The sequence below is a fragment of the Marmota monax genome, unplaced genomic scaffold, assembly GCF_021218885.2.
Source record: "Marmota monax isolate L192 unplaced genomic scaffold, Marmota_monax_Labrador192_F-V1.1 WCK01_AAM20220418_F8-fsc00139, whole genome shotgun sequence".
In the NCBI taxonomy this organism is placed as follows: Eukaryota; Metazoa; Chordata; class Mammalia; order Rodentia; family Sciuridae; genus Marmota; species Marmota monax.
The window spans coordinates 5,002,675-5,023,137 of NW_026695226.1; the positions used below are offsets into that span (position 1 = coordinate 5,002,675).

The 20,463-nt window shown below is 37.0% G+C and overlaps 1 protein-coding gene and 1 non-coding gene across 5 annotated transcripts in view; both read right to left on the bottom strand.

Moving 5' to 3' along the window:
* Dock4 (dedicator of cytokinesis 4) overlaps positions 1-20,463 on the bottom strand; it is a 457,617-nt gene that overhangs the window by 410,059 nt on the left and 27,095 nt on the right. The window lies entirely within an intron of this gene.
* Positions 4,500-4,602, bottom strand: LOC124086907 (small nucleolar RNA U13). The gene has a single exon (XR_006849961.1). It is a non-coding gene; the product is annotated as a small nucleolar RNA U13 (small nucleolar RNA).

A 20,463-nucleotide genomic window follows, 5' to 3' on the forward strand; every position in this document is an offset into this window, starting at 1 on the left:
ATGTGTGGGACTGTAAATTAGTACAACCACTATGGAAATAAGTATGAAGTTTCCTCAAAAGACTGGAAATAGAGTTACCATAAGACCAGCTATACCACTCCTTAATATTTACCCCAAAGATCTAAAGTCAGCATACTATAGCAATACATGCATACCTGTATTTATAACAGTGCAATTTACAATAGCCATATTATGGAACAGTCTAGGTGTCAACAGATGAATGGGTAAAGAAAATGTGGTGTGCATAAATGATGGAGTTTTACTCAGTCATCAGAATAAATCATGTCATTTACAGGAAAAAAAAAAAAAAAAAAAAAAAAAAAACTGAGTAAGACATTTCTACTGCAGAATCCAAGTAGGAAAATTTCACACTCTATCATATAACCCAGTTGTTAACCGCACCAAACAAGGCCCACAGTAACAGAAAGGAAAGATAAAAAGATAAATACATCTTTCATGTCTGTCATGGAAAACCCAATAGAAGGCTATATTTCTTATAAATTCTAATTAGACCAGAAAGGATAATCAGAAGATTTTCTTTGATCCTGTGATCTATCTTTATTGTACTATCAACTCGTGAAACACAAAAGCAGCTTACTAGTTCGGCACCCCAATTTCAAACAGAGAATCTTTTAGGGGTAATAAATAAATAAATAAGTGAAATCCTCTGCTACTGTCTAGAGTGGTTGGGCTAATTTACGTGATGTAAGGGATGCTTTATTTATGAAAGGAAGGTAGGGGTAGATTACACTCTCCCGGGGAAAACCTGAGTTCTGGAACAGTCTCTCTAGACCACTTAAGTAATATCAAGAGTTCACTTATGACATTTACCCAACTTGGCATAACAATTACTTTGTCATAAAGGTCCTCTAAAGATTTTGTTTCTTTTTTTTTCTTTCTCCCACACTGACTCTAAGAAAAGGATGACAAAAATCCAGCATCCTAAGCATTCTAACTAAAGAATATTCTAAACTCAACAGCTGCTAAAGCCCATCCAGACTGGCTTCAACTTTCCAAGATTTTAGGATCCAGAGGACAGAAATGAGGGTATGTTATTAGTATTAAGGTCGTTAAAATGGCTAGTGAAAAAAGGGATCAGTCCTTATTATAGCTTACACACATATACACATTATTTTTAAAAATGTGTAGTTAGGTCATTTTTTTAAACATCACAATTTTTATTTTGTATGTTCCCAACAAGTAAGTAATTCCAAAGGGTGTGAAACCTCATTTATCTGGCATCAAGAGAGCAGAGCTCTGGAGGAGTGGTTTCCTGAATAACAAACACTCTGCCATTCATTTGCCTGGAGTGGAAATGTTGTCTCTGCCTGCCAGCACTCCTCCCCCAGGGGCTGCCCCTCCTCCACTCTGCAGAGCTGGGACCGGGCTGTCACTGTGGTATCCCACCTTGCCTCAAGAAATATGGACCCAGATTGGACCAATCTTGGTCATCATTCCCTCTTGGATACAGTGGTACACCTAGAAGTAGGCACATGACCAAGCAGGACTTAGAATTTTGTGTGTGGATATTGAAATGAAGATGGTCTCTCTACTTTTTCCTACCTAAAAGCCTCAATCATGTGAGATGAAGCAAAAGCAAGAGTTATTAGAGAGTCCATTTAACATCTTGGTTTCTGCTTTGCCCAAAAATCAGTTCTGCCCCTGCACCACTGGTTATATGAGCCAACATTTTCAAGGTGGGTTTTCATCACTAGCAACTAAAAGAATACTGGTTCATAAAAATGTCCAAAGTTCAACTAAGTAATCGACCTGGTGTTCAGGGAAACCTTCCCAAAATAATTGCATGCATCTCTACCGTAGTTTAAAAAGAAAAAAAAAAAAAAAAAAGAAAGAAAGAAAAACACAGCCGTAGTAAACACAATTTAACCTTTTCTTACTGATCTAGTCACCTATACCAAAACATATGATGTTCTCAAGCATTATTAAATTATCCAAGGATGCCTGACTCCATTAAAGAGATAAACACTGCTTTGTAACATTTCTTTGTTTATTATGTTGTCAGCAACATAACACTCCCTGAGTAGGAGGGTCAGATGGCAATTTCTCCTCCCTTGTAGCTGCTGTTGTACCTACTGCCACATCCTATAACAACAAGTAGCTGTTTTCTAAATGAAAATAATCATTCGCCAAAAAGAAGTAAGTTAAGAAATCCCAAGCTAGTTATTGTAAATGACTAATCACATCATGTTCTTGTCACACAAAGAAGAGAGCTTCACTCAAGTTATAAGACAAACAAAAAGAATGGGGTGGGGGTTGCCACTCCAGTGTGGTTTAACCCCCCAGGCATTCTGCTCTTCTCCCACCCTCCTCATTCTTCTCCCAACATGCTCCACTCTTATCCCTGCCCTGGCAATGGAGTCCCTTGTTGCGCGCATCCATTAACGGCCACCCTCTTCACTGGGCTGTGAATCCACTTTCTCACAGCTAATTGACTTAATTTCTCACTTCCCAAATATAACTTCCTGGAAGAGAGAATCTGGCCCAGGGCTTCTTTTTGAGCTAGACCAAAATCGTGCCAGTGTCAGCTGATGGATGGCTGTCTCTGGGTTGTGTGCCCACTCCTGGCACAATTAGTGACAGCCAAAGAGAGGACCCATTGATTTACTTATTCATTATTTATTTATCTTACTTTCAGCAAACATTTGCACAGAGCTTAGTACAGGCAAGGCAGATACTTTCTAAGTACTTTACAAATATTCATTATATAGTTCAATAAACATGATGAACCAAAGAAGTAGGTATACTTATTATCCCACTCTCATCATATTAGGATTTTCCTGCACATCTTTAGTGGTTATACAGCATATGCAATGCTCTTTAAATATATACTTTTGTTACTGTTTTAAAAATCTACATAGAGCCATATTAATGAAATACATGCATAATAAAGCTTTGAAAAACTGAATAAATAAAACTAATCTTTGTTATTTTCCTATCTTGCCTGAATTATTTACTCACTCTGTGCCAGAAATTAGTATACTAAGTGTGCACTACTTCATTTATACATGCACACATGCACAGAATCTACATGACATTCAGTAGACTGATATCCTTTCTCTCAACAATCTGAGGAGTCACCAGAGAGCCTGTCTCGTGCTCAGTGCTTACACGTAGTTTTAAAACTCTTTCTGGAGCATTAAATATCCTGGCCATTGTGCTTTGCTTCATTTAATGTCCATGAGCCATTCTGAGGTGGAACTGTCTCTTTTTACAGATGAGGAAGCTAAGATCCAAACATTTAGCAAGTGACAAAATATTAACCCTGGTCTGAGTTCCACTACACACTATTCAGAAACTTTCACTTAATGGTGATAAACATATTATTACAACCACATGGGATACAGAACTATCCATTAAGAAATAAAAATTCTGTATCTTTCTAAATACTAACATCAGCTGAAACTGTTAATATTAAGCAGAATATCAACATGGGCTTCAGTCTGTGCCTAGAAACAAACAAACAAAAATGTCCACTGCATGTCTACAAAGGGCATATATGGTGGGTTATAAAATCCAAGATAAGAACTATTATTCCATTCTGTTCTCTTGACATGCAAATATCAAGTCATATCAATTTCTTAAAGTGATCTAAAACAGGAAAACCAAGTACGTATCTTTCTCTGAGAAAGGGTACATTCTGTTAGAAGCAGATCAAGGTAAATGAGAACATCCAGGAATCACTTAATGACACAAGTTGATCAAAGAAAGATGGTGCTTAAACATGCTTTTCACACTTCTCACCTGGTGCCTAGGCTTGGAATATCTTCGACACCCCCTGTCCTCCTTCAGGAACCACCTCCCTCTGCTATCTGCTGCACTGTCACAATCCTAGGAGCACCACTGCTGCCACTGAGAAGTAAGCAGTGCCAATCTTCCTTGCCATTGTGTCATATCTCTTTGGCTTTGTCAAGAGGAAAATCACATGCTGCCTTCTTTTCCTTCTACTTCTAAACACCATATCTATAAGAGGCAAAGAGAGTCAAGAGCTCTTTGTTTGTTTGTTTTGGGTAGTTGTTTTTTTAGTTATACACGACAGAATACATCTTGACTTGTCATCCACACATGGAGTCTAACTGCCTATTCTTGTAGGCGAACATAATGTGGAGTTACACTGGGCGTGTATTCACATATGAACACAGGAAAGTTATGTACTATTCATTCTACTGTCTCCCATTCAAGTCAAGAGCTCTAAAACAATACTTTCCACTACACAATCTAAACCACATATCTTGGTAAATTAAAAGGCATGTTTTGGGGGTAAGATAAATGAGTTAATGGAACTATGCCATGAAAAAAAAAAAAGCAGAAAACAAAACAGTGCCAGGAACAAGTATTTTGTTGTTCTTTTCATAAATCACTTTTTAAAGGCACAGTTGACATTAAAAAGCTAGATATATTTAATACATACAACTCGATGAGTTTAGTAAAATATTGACTATCCAAAATTTTCTTCTTGATTCTTTCTTTCTTTTTTTCCACATTAGATGGGTAATGTGCCAATGTTGTAACAAGGTTTACTGGAAGGCATATCACACACAATAGCATAAACACCCAATCATCAGGCTTATGAGCCAAAAGGATCTCTTCCTCTTTCCATGTTACTATTTTTGTGTGTGTATGAATGTGTGTGTGTGTATGTGTGTGTGTGTGTGTGTTTATTTAATGAGTCTCTCCGGAAAACTTATACATTTACTTGGGTCATATCTTGTTACTGGAGGTGTCTTCAGATCCTACAGTGTACTTCAAATCAAATCCTTTAAGAGTGGACTTGACTTTAAATTTAAAGTTCAGTTCCCTCAAGAGAATAAGATGTAGCAATCCAGCTAAACTCCTTAAAGTTTAAAAAAAAAAAAGAAAGAAAAGAAAAATTTGACCTTGTAGGGCTATAAGAATTTCCTTTGTTTTCAAGAATGTCAGTTTCATAGAAACATACGTTAAATGTTTAAAGTAACTTCTTTTAGGTAAAAGTAATTGCTTGGAAGAAGAAATTCTGACAACTGCATCTGTTTTAAATTCTCATTACTTTATTGAAATCCAATGTATATTTGATAGGGAAGGACAGAGGAAAAGCCATGGCATGGTTTATAATTTCCAAAGTTCCCTTTGGACATGTCTCCAATAATTCTCAACTACAAAGCTTTCATCATTAGTAGACAGAATTCCATTGGATCAATGGCATATAGGGCTGGACCAAAGTCCCAGGATCTCAATTAAGAGATGTTATTTTTCAGGGAACAAAACTACAGCACATGGATCAACCTCTTGTCTCCCTTTTCCAAGTTCTTCCAAGGAATTTTAAAAAATTGGTGTTGATGCCAGAAGAAGAGCAAACATCCTCCATCTGCAAGTGGAACAGAAAAACAGAAGCAGGTGGTCAAGCAGCTAAGCTGGCAAAGCTTCTGGCCAGAGGCCGGACGGCCTGGATTCAGACTTGGCTGCAGTCACTCATGACTCTCCAGTGCACAGCTGTATGGAAGCCAGTCCTACCTTGACAAGAAATGTTTGTGAAAGACAAGGCATGAGAACACTCACTTTATTATAGAATCCACAAATTCCATAACAGACATTAGGAAATTAGCTCATTAACTTAAAATGTTTTCAGCAAAAGGAGAAGCAAGAAAGACATTTGGCAGGAGGGGGTCACATATACTCAAGGAATTTATTTTAAGCTATTAATAACAAAAACTGCAATCTCACATTCTTATGTGAATAGCCATCTTTTCTACTTTCTTTTCAATGCCTGTGAGTCTTTGTACCGTTTCTTTAAGCACTGGTTCAAGTCTAACCTGAGTAAAATTTAAGTAATGCAATTGAATTACTTACTGTGTATATATGTGTGTATACACACACACATACATATTAGGTAGTAGGCATACTGTGCCTACTATTGCCTCAGATAAAAGAAAAAATGCTCTCTTAAGATCTTATTTAGTCTTTTAATTTAAAACTTTGAATTATTGAATACCTTAACGAGTTTTATAAAATTAAGACTCCTTGACTTTCTCCTATGCCAGCAGAAAACCCACCAGCTCTTTCTCACTCTCCATCTCTAAATAACAATTATCCTATCTATTACCTTAGATAAATGTATATTTATCTGTGCAAAAATACATTTACTGTGTAAAAACGCAGTAATGATCACAATTACATCTAAATCAAAATTTGAAAACCATATTACTTTTTAGGATCATTGAATCCACCACATATCACATTTTCCAGTATAAAAATACTATTTCCCATGAGTATTTAAAATATTTTCTCAGTTTGAACTAAAATTTATCAGGTACTGAACTAACTAGTAAAATATATATATATATATATATATATATATATATATATATATATATATATATGTGTGTGTGTGTGTGTGTGTATAAAATATGTATATACACATATATACACACACATATATACATATAAAAATATATATGTATATAAAGTTATCAGTCAAGGTTCTTTTTGGTTTTTTAGTTTGTTTGTTTTATTTTTGTTTTTGTTTTGTTTTGGTTTTTGCTGTACTAGGGTTCAAACCCAGGGCCTCACACATGCCAGGAAAGTTGCTGTAGCACTGAGCCACATCCCCAACCCCTTGATCAACTTTTAAACTGCCTTTAAACTTTGTTGTAAAATGATCTAGAAGTGAGTTTTGAAAACTCGTTAAGGTATTCAATAATTCAAAGTGCCTTCCATTTGGACTACATGGAAGGAGAACTAGATATTTTCTACCTTATGTCCTTCACTCCCATGCATGTTCATCTAGATCTCAAAGTCCAAGTCTCAAAGTCACTCACCCCAGGTGACCTGCTATCACACTTGCAAAACGCTCCTTTAAAACCATGGTTAAACAGTACAGGGAGATAAGGTAAACCCTGACCATGGCTGAAGATCACTTTTTAATTCTATTTATAACTATATTTGTAAATCACTGAAGGGGAAAATCAGGTACATCTGTTGTCCCAGTTTGGGTCAGAAATCCATGAAAAATTGCAATTCAAACATGGCAGACCTCAAACAGAAAACATCAGCACCCTGTGTGGTCTTTTGTAAGAAAGTACACATACACTTGTATTCTCATTTTTACTCCAAAGTTAGTTTTCTAACTGGTACCAACACAGCTTGATGGATGAAATTTTAAGCACAAAATTTAAAGTGTCATTTAGAACAAGATAATTTAAATCTCTGGAAGATTCAATTAAGAATTACAAGAATTTTACAAATATTTGATTTTTTTAAAGAAAGAATTTAGTATGGGACAAGGTATTATAAAAATTTTTCTGTGGTTGACTTGCAAAATATCTGAAAAATAGCATGCCAATAGCTAAGGGAGGCAGAAGTAGGAAATGAACATCAATTATGCATTTATGGACTATTCCAGAACTTTGGTGTCAATCCCTATTCTCCTGTAGCCTTTGATGAGACTTTTAGCCTCTATTCCAAAGTCGAATCAGGTCTGAAAGAAACAAGAACTTGAATTTTTCAAATGCAAAAACTAATTATCATAAATGATAAGAGAGGAGACAAATCACCTACAGGCTCATTCACCAGCCTAAATCAGAGATGGACCAGCACTGGGTGGGGCTCACCTACAACAAGCATGCAATAGAAGCTATTAGTTTGAACAGTTGAGTAACTCAGCTATGATACCATAAATTCCATGAGCAGTTTTTCCTGAAACCAAGTTTCTTGGGCCTCTGATTTATACATGACCACTATAAATTCACTTGCTACCATCTCCATCTCCATAAGCAAAGCAGAGGCAGAAAATTATGAGGAGGAAAGAAACTGCAAAAATAGCCAAGAAAATTATAAGTGATGGTCTGAAAACAAATAGGAGAGAAGAAAAGGAAAAAAAAAATTTAAAAAGCACGCACAGACGCACAGACACAAAGAAGGAAACAAATTTAGGATTATTTACCATAGGTGCAAACTTGTACTTATCACAGTAGCTTCAGAGCCACACCATATTGCAGAACAAGCATTGTCTTCATAATGATGGCCTTGCTTAACTACATAAAAGATTAAGCTACATTCACAATAGTCCAAGAGGGAAGGATATTAAACATCTTTTACAAAAATGTTCTTAAGTAAAAAATTAATTAGGGTATTAAAAGAAGACTTTCAGTTTCCAGAAAACCTGATGATATGCTCAAGTAATCCAAGAAATCTTGAAGTAAAATGTCTCTCCATAAATAATTATCAAGATACACAAAATACTGCCACAGCATACTCAGAACTAGTACCATATGTGCTTTAAAGAAAAAAAAAAAAAAAGCCTTTCTACCACAGTAATCCAGTCAGATATTTTACCTTATAACCGCTTCTATTCATTTAAAATGTGATTTAGCAACATGAAAAACTTCTAGTCATAGTAACAACAAAAAAAAAAAAACCTAAACTAACATGAACATGGTTCAGAACCACTTTCACTAAACACCCACAGCTTACTTTCAAAACACAATGGAACACACAAAATGGACCACAGGATTTGGTAGCTAGAACTTGACCAAAATCCTGCATCTACCTAAGTACCATCATCCCCTAGTCCATCTTCCTGATCCTCTAAGGTGTCTTCTTCACATACACATTGAAATTTTCTCCATATTACTATAATTGGAAAAGACATTTCTAATATTTCAAGGATTCTTTTAACAGCCTTATTATAGTTGTCTAGGACTGCCAAAACAAACTGCCACAGACTGGTCAGCTTGCACAAAAGAAATTAACTTTCTCACAGTTCTGGAAGTCTAAAAGTTCAAGAATGAAGTGCTAGCAAAATTGGTTTGCTCTGAGGCCTCTCTTTAACTAACAGATGGCCGCCCTCTTGGCTGTGTCCTCACTTGGTCATCCCTCTGTATACACACACCCCCCTCGTACCTTGTTATAAGTCAAATTTCATCTCAAAAGGACACCAATCAGACTGGATTAGGGCCCACCCTAAATCTCTCATTTTAACTTAGTCACCTGTTTAAAGGCCTATATCTAAATGTAGTTATATTCTAAAGTACTGGGTTAAGACTTCCATATATGAAAGGGGGGTGGGGGACATAATTCAGCCAATAACACTGCCCAAATGAAATTTAAAGCAAATATTCCAGTAAGTTTTCTGTGCTATGCATCTTGGGATTATTTTTTTAAAAAATTTATTCTAATTTGTTATATATGACAGCAGAATGCATTACAACTCATGTTACACATATAGAGAAAAATTTTCATATCTCTGGTTATATACAAAGTATATTCATACATTCATGTCTTCATACATGTACTTAGGGTAATGATGTCAATCTCATTCCACCATGCATCTTGGGATTCTTCAGAGTAATTTAAGGAAATATCTTCCACCCAGAAGGAAAACATCCCATTTAGCTAGAGAAAATACCTTCAAAAATACTTCTGAAATAAGAAAAGTGAGACACCTTCTTCTTGATGGCCGAATTTAATGCACCAGCCTCTCTGTGAAGGTCTGGATTTCTCTAGGAAGGGATTTTTGACCAGATCTCTCAGAGGGTGTGTCTTCTTCTCCTAATAGAAAGTGAACCACCAGAAGCATATGACCTCAGTCAAAGGCCAGGTAACCCATCTCCCATGTAAAAAGAACCAGTGAATTTTTGAAACTCAATGCCAGTGTTAGAAACAGAGGTAAAAATCTGGGCAACTGTTCCCTTCAAAACCAGGCAACACTATTACTTAAAATTACAGCAATTCAAGTTTTCCAGTATTCATCTTCTGCAACAGAGATTAATTCTTGACCAATCTGTCATTAAATAGAAAAACAATAACACTAAATGGTATATAATTCTGTTACAATAAAAATACATCAAATACATAAGTAAAAATTTTAAAAGACAGGAAGGCAATACCTTAAAGAATAATAATAGGTTATTTCTGGTATAAGGATTTTAGAGAGATTTTGGTACTTTTTCCCTGCTTTTTTGGTATTTCCAATTTTAAAACTATAAGGCATTAAACTTTATTTTCTGCTATATGATGCACATGTAAAAATGACACTCTGTTATAAAGAAAGATCTCATTAGTATACCAGACCCCAGAGGATAGTCTCATATCTGAACAAACTAATCAACAAGCACACATGTGACAATCAGTGTGATCACATGGACATTTATCATTTCCCTGATGTCAAACAAATCTGGCATGTCAACAGCTCAAAGGCCAACCAATGAGTACCCAGAATCCAATGTAATCCCTCTGACATTCTATACATTTGCCTGATAAGTGTCAGATTTTACATTCTGTCCAAACACCAGAAAGGAAACAAAGTAGAACAAAGCAGGACTTCCTTCATGTACTGTGTGACAAATAAATAGCAAAAGGAGATGACTCCCAGCCCCCTCCCCAATTTATAATTACTTTTCCATGTCTGAACACAACTGTTTCAACTAGAGGGAAGGGGAAATGTCATTTCCGGACAATAGCCCTTGTTGTACCAAATTATTTTCCATTGTCTCTTTCTAAAGGCTTAGTGGCAAGTCAGCTGTTTTGTAGGCAGCAGGCCCTCTTATCCTGGTTCCCTAAGGAATCATTTCCTAAAGAGATTAATAACAGAGCCAAACAGAAGTGGCTTTGAAGCCTGCACTGCTCTTTTAAAGGCAGTCAGCAGCTAGTTTGAAAGGGTTCCACTGGGGTCAAGTCTGGTTTCCAAATAGTTGTTTGTTAGGCAATATTTAGGAATCACCTGCTCCCAAAGGGTAGCGCACACTCAATGTGCCATGAAGAACTGCAAGAGACCACGGTCATGGCTATACCAGCTGAGGGAAAGCTTGGAAATGCCCAAGGCAGGAGCTGCCCCAGCAAAAACCCAGACATTTTCACTGGCCATTCCAAGTGGAAAATGGCCTTTGAGAAAGGCTACCTAAGCAGCATTATGTCCAGTTGTGCACTGACTAAAATAGATAAGGCAAGAAAGCAAGGAGTCTGTGCAGCCTGACATCCCTGGGGTGCTGACAGGGCCAGGGTGTGGGAGGCAGTGGGGAAGAATAGACCTCCTGCCACAGCCCTAGGCAGGTGATCCACAAAGATGCCTCAGAGAGGACTCCTGTGGCCTTCCCTTGCAGGTTTTTTCCATCCTACTCATCTCTCCCCACCCTCCTCCTCTGCACCAGTTCTATCCAGATTCTCCACCTTCATCTTGCTCTGCAATAGCCCGCCAGGTATGATCTGCACCACAGCCTGGACCATGCCCACCCACTCCGAGCCTTGACTAGCTGATGACCTCTGAACTTCCAGTTGACTGTAAGAGTCCATGGCATCCCATCAGACAAGGCCATACAACCTGAGAAGGTACCTATCACTAAAAACAGAAATTGCTCACACGCGCCCAATTTGGAAAAGACTGCCACCTTCCTCAAGACACACTCTACCTTTACTGGCTTGAGCTGTGTGTTCCCAAGAGCTTTCGTGGTTCAGAAACTCAATGAACTTGCTGCTCAAATTTAAGGGTCAGCTTCTGATGACCTATGACAAAAAGGTGTGGTGTGGGGGTGTTATCTTGCATAAAACCACAAGCTCCCTTGATATTACTTACATCTAGGAAAAGGACCAAAAACCTCTTTATCACCACAAGAACCACCCCCCAACACACACAAACACAAACGCACTCTAGTATGGGGAATAAATGCAGGTTTTTAAATAATAATAATAATATTTAAAATGACTATTTTAATTAACAGTTCTCACCACCATCATAGGATAGTGAAAGGTACAATTTCCAACAGCTCTCTTTCACTGTGACCTCAAATGGTTCCAGGGAATCCACCCTGGACTTAGGTTTTAGGGCTTCCTCTCACTTACATTTTGCATTCCCAGGTGACTAGTTCCTCATCATCACCATATGATGCTTTATCTCACTGCTTTCTAAATTATTTTTGTTTGCAAACCTATTAAAAGATTTATGACAACTATGTTTTCCCTTGTACATTTTTAAGTTGACATCTTAATAATATTTTTCATTGCAATTTTAAACAGTGAAAAACGATCTACATTTCCAAGGCACTGAATAATAACACTTGAAAATTAAACTATAACATAATTCTCTAAAATGTATCCACCTGAATCAAGACATCAACTTGCTCTTTACCATTACACGTGAAAGAAAGAACCTGAAATAGCGTGGGTGAAAAGACTTTATTTTCCTTTATTCCTTATATTTATCCTTGAATTATTTCCACTGCACTATCCTCACAGATTTTTATCTTTATATAAAGTATTTTTTTATGTTTGAACATTTTATTAGTCATTCTATCATGTATCTTTGTAAAATAAGTACAAAGATAATTGGGCCATTAAAATTTTTTTATTTGGCATTAATGATGGAAAGACATAATAAGAAGTAATTTTACTATAGATGCATAACAATGAAAATTGTTGTCAGACCTGCGACAGACCTGTGGATCAGGCCCAGCGGCCTGCCAGCGTGGTACACACTTCACCCCAACTGGAGTAGGGGCAGAGCAGAGCCTTAGCCCGCGCCCAGATCAGGCCCAGTGGCTCGCCTGTGTGGTGGTCAAGTGACCCCAATTGGAGTGGGGGCGGAGAGGAACTGACACCCTTGCCCACAAGGTGGGCAGACCTGCGACCAACCTGCAGATCAGGCCTAGCGGTCCCCGGGCGTGGTAGGAGGGGCAGGGCAGAGCCTTCGCCCCCACCTGCAAGGTAGGCAGACCTGCGACAGAACAGCGGATCAGGCCCAGGGGTCCGCGGGCGTGGTAGACACCTCACACCAATTGGAGGAGGGGCAGAGCAGAGCCCCTGCCCACACCTGCAAGGGAGAATTTTCAACTATACAAGAGCAACATAAATATATAGGGGGGGGAAAAATTTCAAAAACACAACAGTTTCACCAAGAAGAAAGAAACGCAAGCAGTATGAAAAGACAAGGAAAGAAAGGACTACAAGCAATGCAGGTCAGCTCAACTTTAGAAGAGGTAACAGCTGCAGCAGATGGAATGTCAGATAAAGAATTCAGGATATATATGCTTCAGATGATCTGGAGTATCAAGGAAGAAATTAGACAGCAAAATCAGACAATGAAAGATCACTTCGACAAGGAATTACACAAACAAATCCAGGAAGCAAAGGATCAACTATACAGGGAGATAGAGGTTATAAAAAACAAACAAACAGAAATCCTAGAAATGCAGGAAGCAATAAACCAACTTAAAAACTCAATTGAGAGTACTACCAGCAGAGTAGAACACTTAGAAGATAGAACATCAGACAATGAAGACAAAGTATTTCAACTTGAAAAGAACATAGACAGCTCAGCAAGACTGTTAAGAAACCATGAGCAGAACATCCAAGAAATATGGGATAACATTAAGAGACCAAACTTAAGAGTCATTGGGATACAGGAAGGTATAGAACTCCATACCAAAGGAATGGGCAATTTATTTAATGAAATAATACGAGAAAACTTCCCAGACTTGAAGAATGAGACAGAATCCCAAATTCTAGAAGCCTACAGGACGCCGAATGTGCAAAATTATAAGAGATCCACACCTAGACACATTATAATGAAGATGCCCAACATACAGAATAAGGAGAGAATTTTAAAAGCTACAAGAGAAAGGAAGCAGATTACATTTAGGGGCAAGCCAATCAGGATAACAGCTGATCTTTCAACACAGACTCTGAAAGCTAGAAGATCCTGGAATAACATATTTCAAACACTGAAAGAAAATGGGTTCCAACCAAGAATTGTGTATCCAGCGAAATTAAGCTTCAGGATGGAAGATGAAATTAAAACCTTCCACGACAAACAAAAGTTAAAAGAATATGCAGCTAGAAAACCATCTCTTCAAAACATCCTCAGCAAAACATTACAGGAAGAGGAAATGGAAAATAACAATGAAAACCAACAGTGGGAGGTAGGACAGTAAAGGGGGGGGAATAATCAAAGAGGAAAACAAACCATGTTTAGTAACATAAATAAACAAATATGGCTGGAACAACAACCCATATCTCAATAATAACCCTAAATGTTAATGGCTTAAACTCACCAATTAAGAGACACAGGCTAGTAGAATGGATCTCAAAACAAGACCCAACAATATGCTGCCTACAGGAGACGCATTTGATAGGAAAAGACATACATAGGCTGAAGGTGAAAGGTTGGGAAAAATCATATCACTCATATGGACTTCGGAAAAAAGCAGGAGTGTCCATACTCATATCAAATAAAATAGATTTCAAGCCAAAGTTAATCAAAAGGGATAAAGAGGGACACTACATACTGCTTAAGGGAACCATACACCAACAAGACATAACAATCATAAATATATATGCCCCAAACAATGGCGCAGCTATGTTCATCAAACAAACTCTTCTCAAGTTCAAGAGTCTAATAGACCACCATACAATAATCATGGGAGACTTCAACACACCTCTCTCGCCACTGGACAGATCTTCCAAACAAAAGTTGAATAAGGAAACTATAGAACTCAATAACACTATTAATAACCTAGACTTAATTGACATATATAGAATATACCACCCAACATCAAGCAGTTACACTTTTTTCTCAGCAGCACATGGATCCTTCTCAAAAATAGATCATATATTATGTCACAGGGCAACGCTTAGACAATATAAAGGAGTAGAGATAATACCATGCATCTTATCTGACCATAATGGAATGAAACTGAAAATCAACGATAAAAGAAGGAAGGAAAAAGCATACATCACTTGGAGAATGAACAATAGGTTACTGAATGATCAATGGGTTATAGAAGACATCAAGGAGGAAATTAAAAAATTCTTAGAGATTAATGAAAACACAGACACAACATATCGGAATCTGTGGGACACATTGAAAGCAGTTCTAAGAGGAAAATTCATTGCTTGGAGTTCATTCCTTAAAAAAAGAAAAAACCAACAAATAAATGATCTCATGCTTCATCTCAAAATCCTAGAAAAAGAAGAGCAAAACAACAGCAAAAGAAGTAGAAGGCAAGAAATAATTAAAATCAGAGCTGAAATTAATGAAATCGAAACAAAAGAAACAATTGAAAAAATTGACAAAACTAAAAGTTGGTTCTTTGAAAAAATAAACAAAATCGACAGACCCTTAGCGATGCTAGCGAAGAGAAGAAGAGAGAGAACTCAAATTACTAGCATACGGGATGAAAAAGGCAATATCACAACAGACACTTCAGAAATACAGAAGATAATCAAAAATTATTTTGAATCCTTATACTCCAATAAATTAGAAGATAGTGAAGGCATAGATAAATTTCTGAAGTCATATGGTCTGCCCAGATTGAGTCAGGAGGATATAGACAACCTAAACAGACCAATATCAATTGAGGAAATAGAAGAAACCATCAAAAGACTACCAACTAAGAAAAGCCCAGGACCCGATGGGTATACAGCAGAATTTTACAAAACCTTTAAAGAGGAACTAATACCAATACTTTTCAAGCTACTTCAGGAAATAGAAAAAGAGGGAGAACTTCCAAATTCATTCTACGAGGCCAACATCACCCTGATACCTAAACCAGACAAAGACACTTCAAAGAAAGAAAACTTCAGACCAATATCTCTAATGAACCTAGATGCAAAAATCCTCAATAAAATTCTGGCGAATCGGATACAAAAACATATCAAAAAAATTGTGCACCATGATCAAGTAGGATTCATCCCTGGGATGCAAGGCTGGTACAATATACGGAAATCAATAAATGTTATTCACCACATCAATAGACTTAAGAATAAGAACCATATGATCATCTCGATAGATGCGGAAAAAGCATTCGACAAAGTACAGCATCCCTTTATGTTCAAAACTCTAGAAAAACTAGGGATAACAGGAACATACCTCAATATTGTAAAAGCAATCTATGCTAAGCCTCAGGCTAGCATCATTCTGAATGGAGAAAAATTGAAGGCATTCCCTCTAAAATCTGGAACAAGACAGGGATGCCCTCTCTCACCACTTCTGTTCAACATAGTTCTCGAAACACTGGCCAGAGCAATTAGACAGAAGAAAGAAATTAAAGGCATAAAAATAGGAAAAGAAGAACTTAAATTATCACTATTTGCAGATGATATGATTCTATACCTAGCAGACCCAAAAGGCTCTACAAAGAAACTATTAGAGCTAATAAATGAATTCAGCAAAGTGGCAGGATATAAAATCAACACGCATAAATCAAAGGCATTCCTGTATATCAGCGACAAATCCTCTGAAATGGAAATGAGGACAACCACTCCATTCAAAATATCTTCAAAAAAAATAAAATACTTGGGAATCAACCTAACAAAAGAGGTGAAAGACTTATACAATGAAAACTACAGAACCCTAAAGAGAGAAATAGAAGAAGATCTTAGAAGATGGAAAAATATACCCTGTTCATGGATAGGCAGAACTAACATCATCAAAATGGCGATATTACCAAAAGTTCTCTATAGGTTTAATGCAATGCCAATCAAAATCCCAAAGGCATTTCTTGTAGAAATAGAGAAAGCAATCATGAAATTCATATGGAAAAATAAAAGACCTAGAATAGCAAAAACAATGCTAAGCAGGAAGTGTGAATCAGGCGGTATAGCGATACCAGACTTCAAACTATACTACAGAGCAATAGTAACAAAAACAGCATGGTACTGGTACCAAAACAGGCGGGTGGACCAATGGTACAGAATAGAGGACACAGAAACCAATCCACAAAACTACAACTATCTTATATTTGATAAAGGGGCTAAAAGCATGCAATGGAGGAAGGATAGCATCTTCAACAAATGGTGCTGGGAAAACTGGAAATCCATATGCAACCAAATGAAACTGAATCCCTTTCTCTCGCCATGCACAAAAGTTAATTCAAAATGGATCAAGGAGCTTGATATCAAATCAGAGACACGCCGTCTGATAGAAGAAAAAGTTGGCTACGATCTACATACTGTGGGGTCGGGCTCCAAATTCCTCAATAGGACACCCATAGCACAAAAGTTAATAACTAGAATCAACAAATGGGACTTACTCAAACTAAAAAGTTTTTTCTCAGCTAAAGAAACAATAAGAGAGGTAAATAGAGAGCCTACATCCTGGGAACAAATCTTTACTCCTCACACTTCAGACAGAGCCCTAATATCCAGAGTATACAAAGAACTCCAAAAATTAGACAATAAGATAACTAACAACCCAATCAACAAATGGGCCAAGGACCTGAACAGACACTTCTCAGAGGAGGACATACAATCAATCAACAAGTACATGAAAAAATGCTCACCATCTCTAGCTGTCAGAGAAATGCAAATCAAAACCACCCTAAGATACCATCTCACTCCAGTAAGATTGGCAGCCATCATGAAGTCAAACAACAACAAGTGCTGGCGAGGATGTGGGGAAAAGGGTACACTTGTACATTGCTGGTGGGACTGCAGATTGGTGCAGCCAATTTGGAAAGCAGTATGGAGATTTCTTGGAAAGCTGGGAATGGAGCCACCATTTGACCCAGCTATTCCCCTTCTTGGTCTATTCCCTAAAGACCTAAAAAGAGCATGCTACAGGGACACTGCTACATCGATGTTCATAGCAGCTCAATTCACAATAGCAAGACTTTGGAACCAACCCAGATGCCCTTCAATAGACGAATGGATTAAAAAAATGTGGCATTTATACACAATGGAGTATTACTCTGCATTAAAAAATGACAAAATCATAGAATTTGCAGGGAAATGGATGGCACTAGAGCAGATTATGCTAAGTGAAGCTAGCCAATCCCTAAAAAGCAAATGCCAAATGTCTCCTTTGATATAAGGAGAGTAACTAAGAACAGAGTAGGGACGAAGAGCATGAGAAGAAAATTAACATTAAACAGAGATGAGAGGTGGGAGGGAAAGGGAGAGAAAAGGGAAATTGCATGGAAATGGAAGGAGACCCTCAGGGTTATACAAAAGAACATACAAGAGGAAATGAGGGGAAAGGGAAAAATAATACAAGGGGGAGAAATGAAGGTCAATAGGGGGGGTAGAGAGAGAAGAAGGGTGGGGAGGGGAGGGGAGGGGGGATAGTAGAGGATAGGAAAGGTAGCAGAACATGACAGTCACAAGTATGGCAATATGTAAATCAATGGATGTGTAATTGATGTGATTCTGCAATCTGTATATGGGCTAAAAATGGGAGTTCATAACTCACTTGAAGCAAAGTGTGAAAGATGATATATCAAGAACTATGTAATGTTTTGAACAACCAACAATAAAAAAAAATAAAATTAAAAAAAAAAAAAATAAAAAAAAAAAAAAAAAAAAGAAAATTGTTACATGTATATAAATATCATGGTCACAGGAAACAAAAAATTACACATAAATATAAATATTTTATGATCAAAAGAACTTTTTAAAATACAAATATTAACTTTTAAGTTTCTTATGACCATAAGACTCAAATTACTTCTGTATCAGGGCTGATTTATATTTGTTGTCAGTTTTATATAATGGATAAAAACATAAATATTAAATATTCTATAACTATTAAGAATAAAAATAAGCTGCTTTAAAAATTCAGCTCATAATGAGACCGATGAGATACTTTTGTAATTAAATTAGGTATGTATAGAGGAATATTTCTAAAAGAGGCATCAATTTTATTCTTATCTGACCCATCCCTTTTTTTAATCTAAAAGCTGAGAAAACTTGTTCGTGCAAGTAACTACATGGAAATTTAAGTTTGCTTTAATAATTTTCCTCTATAGTTTGAATTCCTTCTGGGATGTATGCCAAAAAATTCTCAGAGTGATCTATCACCAAAATTATTTTTAATGATCAACTGACAACTCAATTAAGTCCTCTTTCAATTTTGTGGAAAATAAAGAATTGGATGCCACCTGAATTGCAAAAGTATTTGTTATCCTGTCATTAGAATCATTAATTTTCATCAACACCAACACTACCATTTCAATCATTCCTTTGTTCAGAGCACAGGTGTTTTTTCACCCCAGGGTCTCAAACAGCATAATATTGATAATATTAAGAAAACAACTGAGACTGGCCTTTCTCTTGGCAAGGGGGAGGGGGTGTGTCTATTAGAACAGGAGACTACAGGGAACAAAGAGTATATGAAAGTTGAGATCTAAAAATAGGATTCCTGAAATCTACCAATACCCCTTATTATCACATCCAGGACATATCCTTTAGAAAGTTTCTGGGTCCATGAATTCCTGTCTGAAGATCTCCATTTGATCTAAACTCTCCATTTGGTCTGAACTCTGAAAAATATGTAGGGCTGAGAGATTTGCTCTTCCCTCCAACGGAAATGCAATTCTGTCTGCCTTACCTCTCATAATGTCTTCCCATCATTAATGCCAAGTAAAAAAAAATTTTAATGGCCCAATTCTTGGCATGAAAAAATGTACTGAAAAAAAAAAATACCATAAATATAATGCCCTTATTCGGCTTCTCTGGAATCAAAACAGTAAAACCTGTATTTTGCACAAACCTGCCAATTAATTTATTTTAATTACAGCAAATTTCACCCTCCAGAGTCTTCTAACCACCAAGTCCTGCTCAGTAACAATATGGGAACTGACTCATTATACTAAGCTGTCTCCTGAGTAACTACTTCTCTTTCAACCAAGTGCATTTGTTCTGAGAGCACTCTATTCAGTGTTGAGATTGCACACAAGACAAAAAATAATAATATAAAAGAAACAAGTTTGATGGTGGTTGTTTGTGTTTGTTCTTGAATGAAATCATTACACAGATGTTGGTCATCTAGGCGTGAGCAATCCCACATAACATTTTCAAGAGCTTGGCTGTGTTTGTCCTTTTCTGACCTAAATTGCCCTAGGTTACAGGGACAGTGAGTTGCAATGAGAGTAGGAAAGAAAATAACTCTCCTGCCAACCAACTTCTAATTCTAGTCATCACTGTCCAACAACCAAGCTCCAGGGCATTCAATCACTGAACAGTAGCTGAGGACAGACGTTGGAAATCTATGTGATCCTTGCAGAGCGGTGCCTGTCCCTCTGTTACAGACATCAGTCTAGGTTGAGGAATTTATTAAAAGAGTGAATGCTCAGGAATCAGAGAGTCCTGGGCTCAAAGCTCATTATCATCCATACCTATGTGTCCATAGATAGCTCTTCTGAAATTCAGGGATGATAGTAAATGCACCTACCTGAAGAGGTCATTGTGAAGACTAGCCCAGCTAATAATGGATTTAAGAGCACTTAGCCTAATAACAAAATATTCACTGGATAGGAGCTGTTGTTAAAATACCCTTACACATTTGCAAACCAATTTCTTTGGCAATCAACTCATACAGATACTTAAATGTAAAAGGGAATGCTGATTTTTTTTTCACATAAATTTGAAATAAGCCCTTTCATAATGTTAATAAATAAAAAAAAAAGATGCTCTTAAGAGGAACTCCAGCTTTTTATCCAGGTTCACCTGAAGGAAAGGACACCCACTTTGCAGAAATGTTGT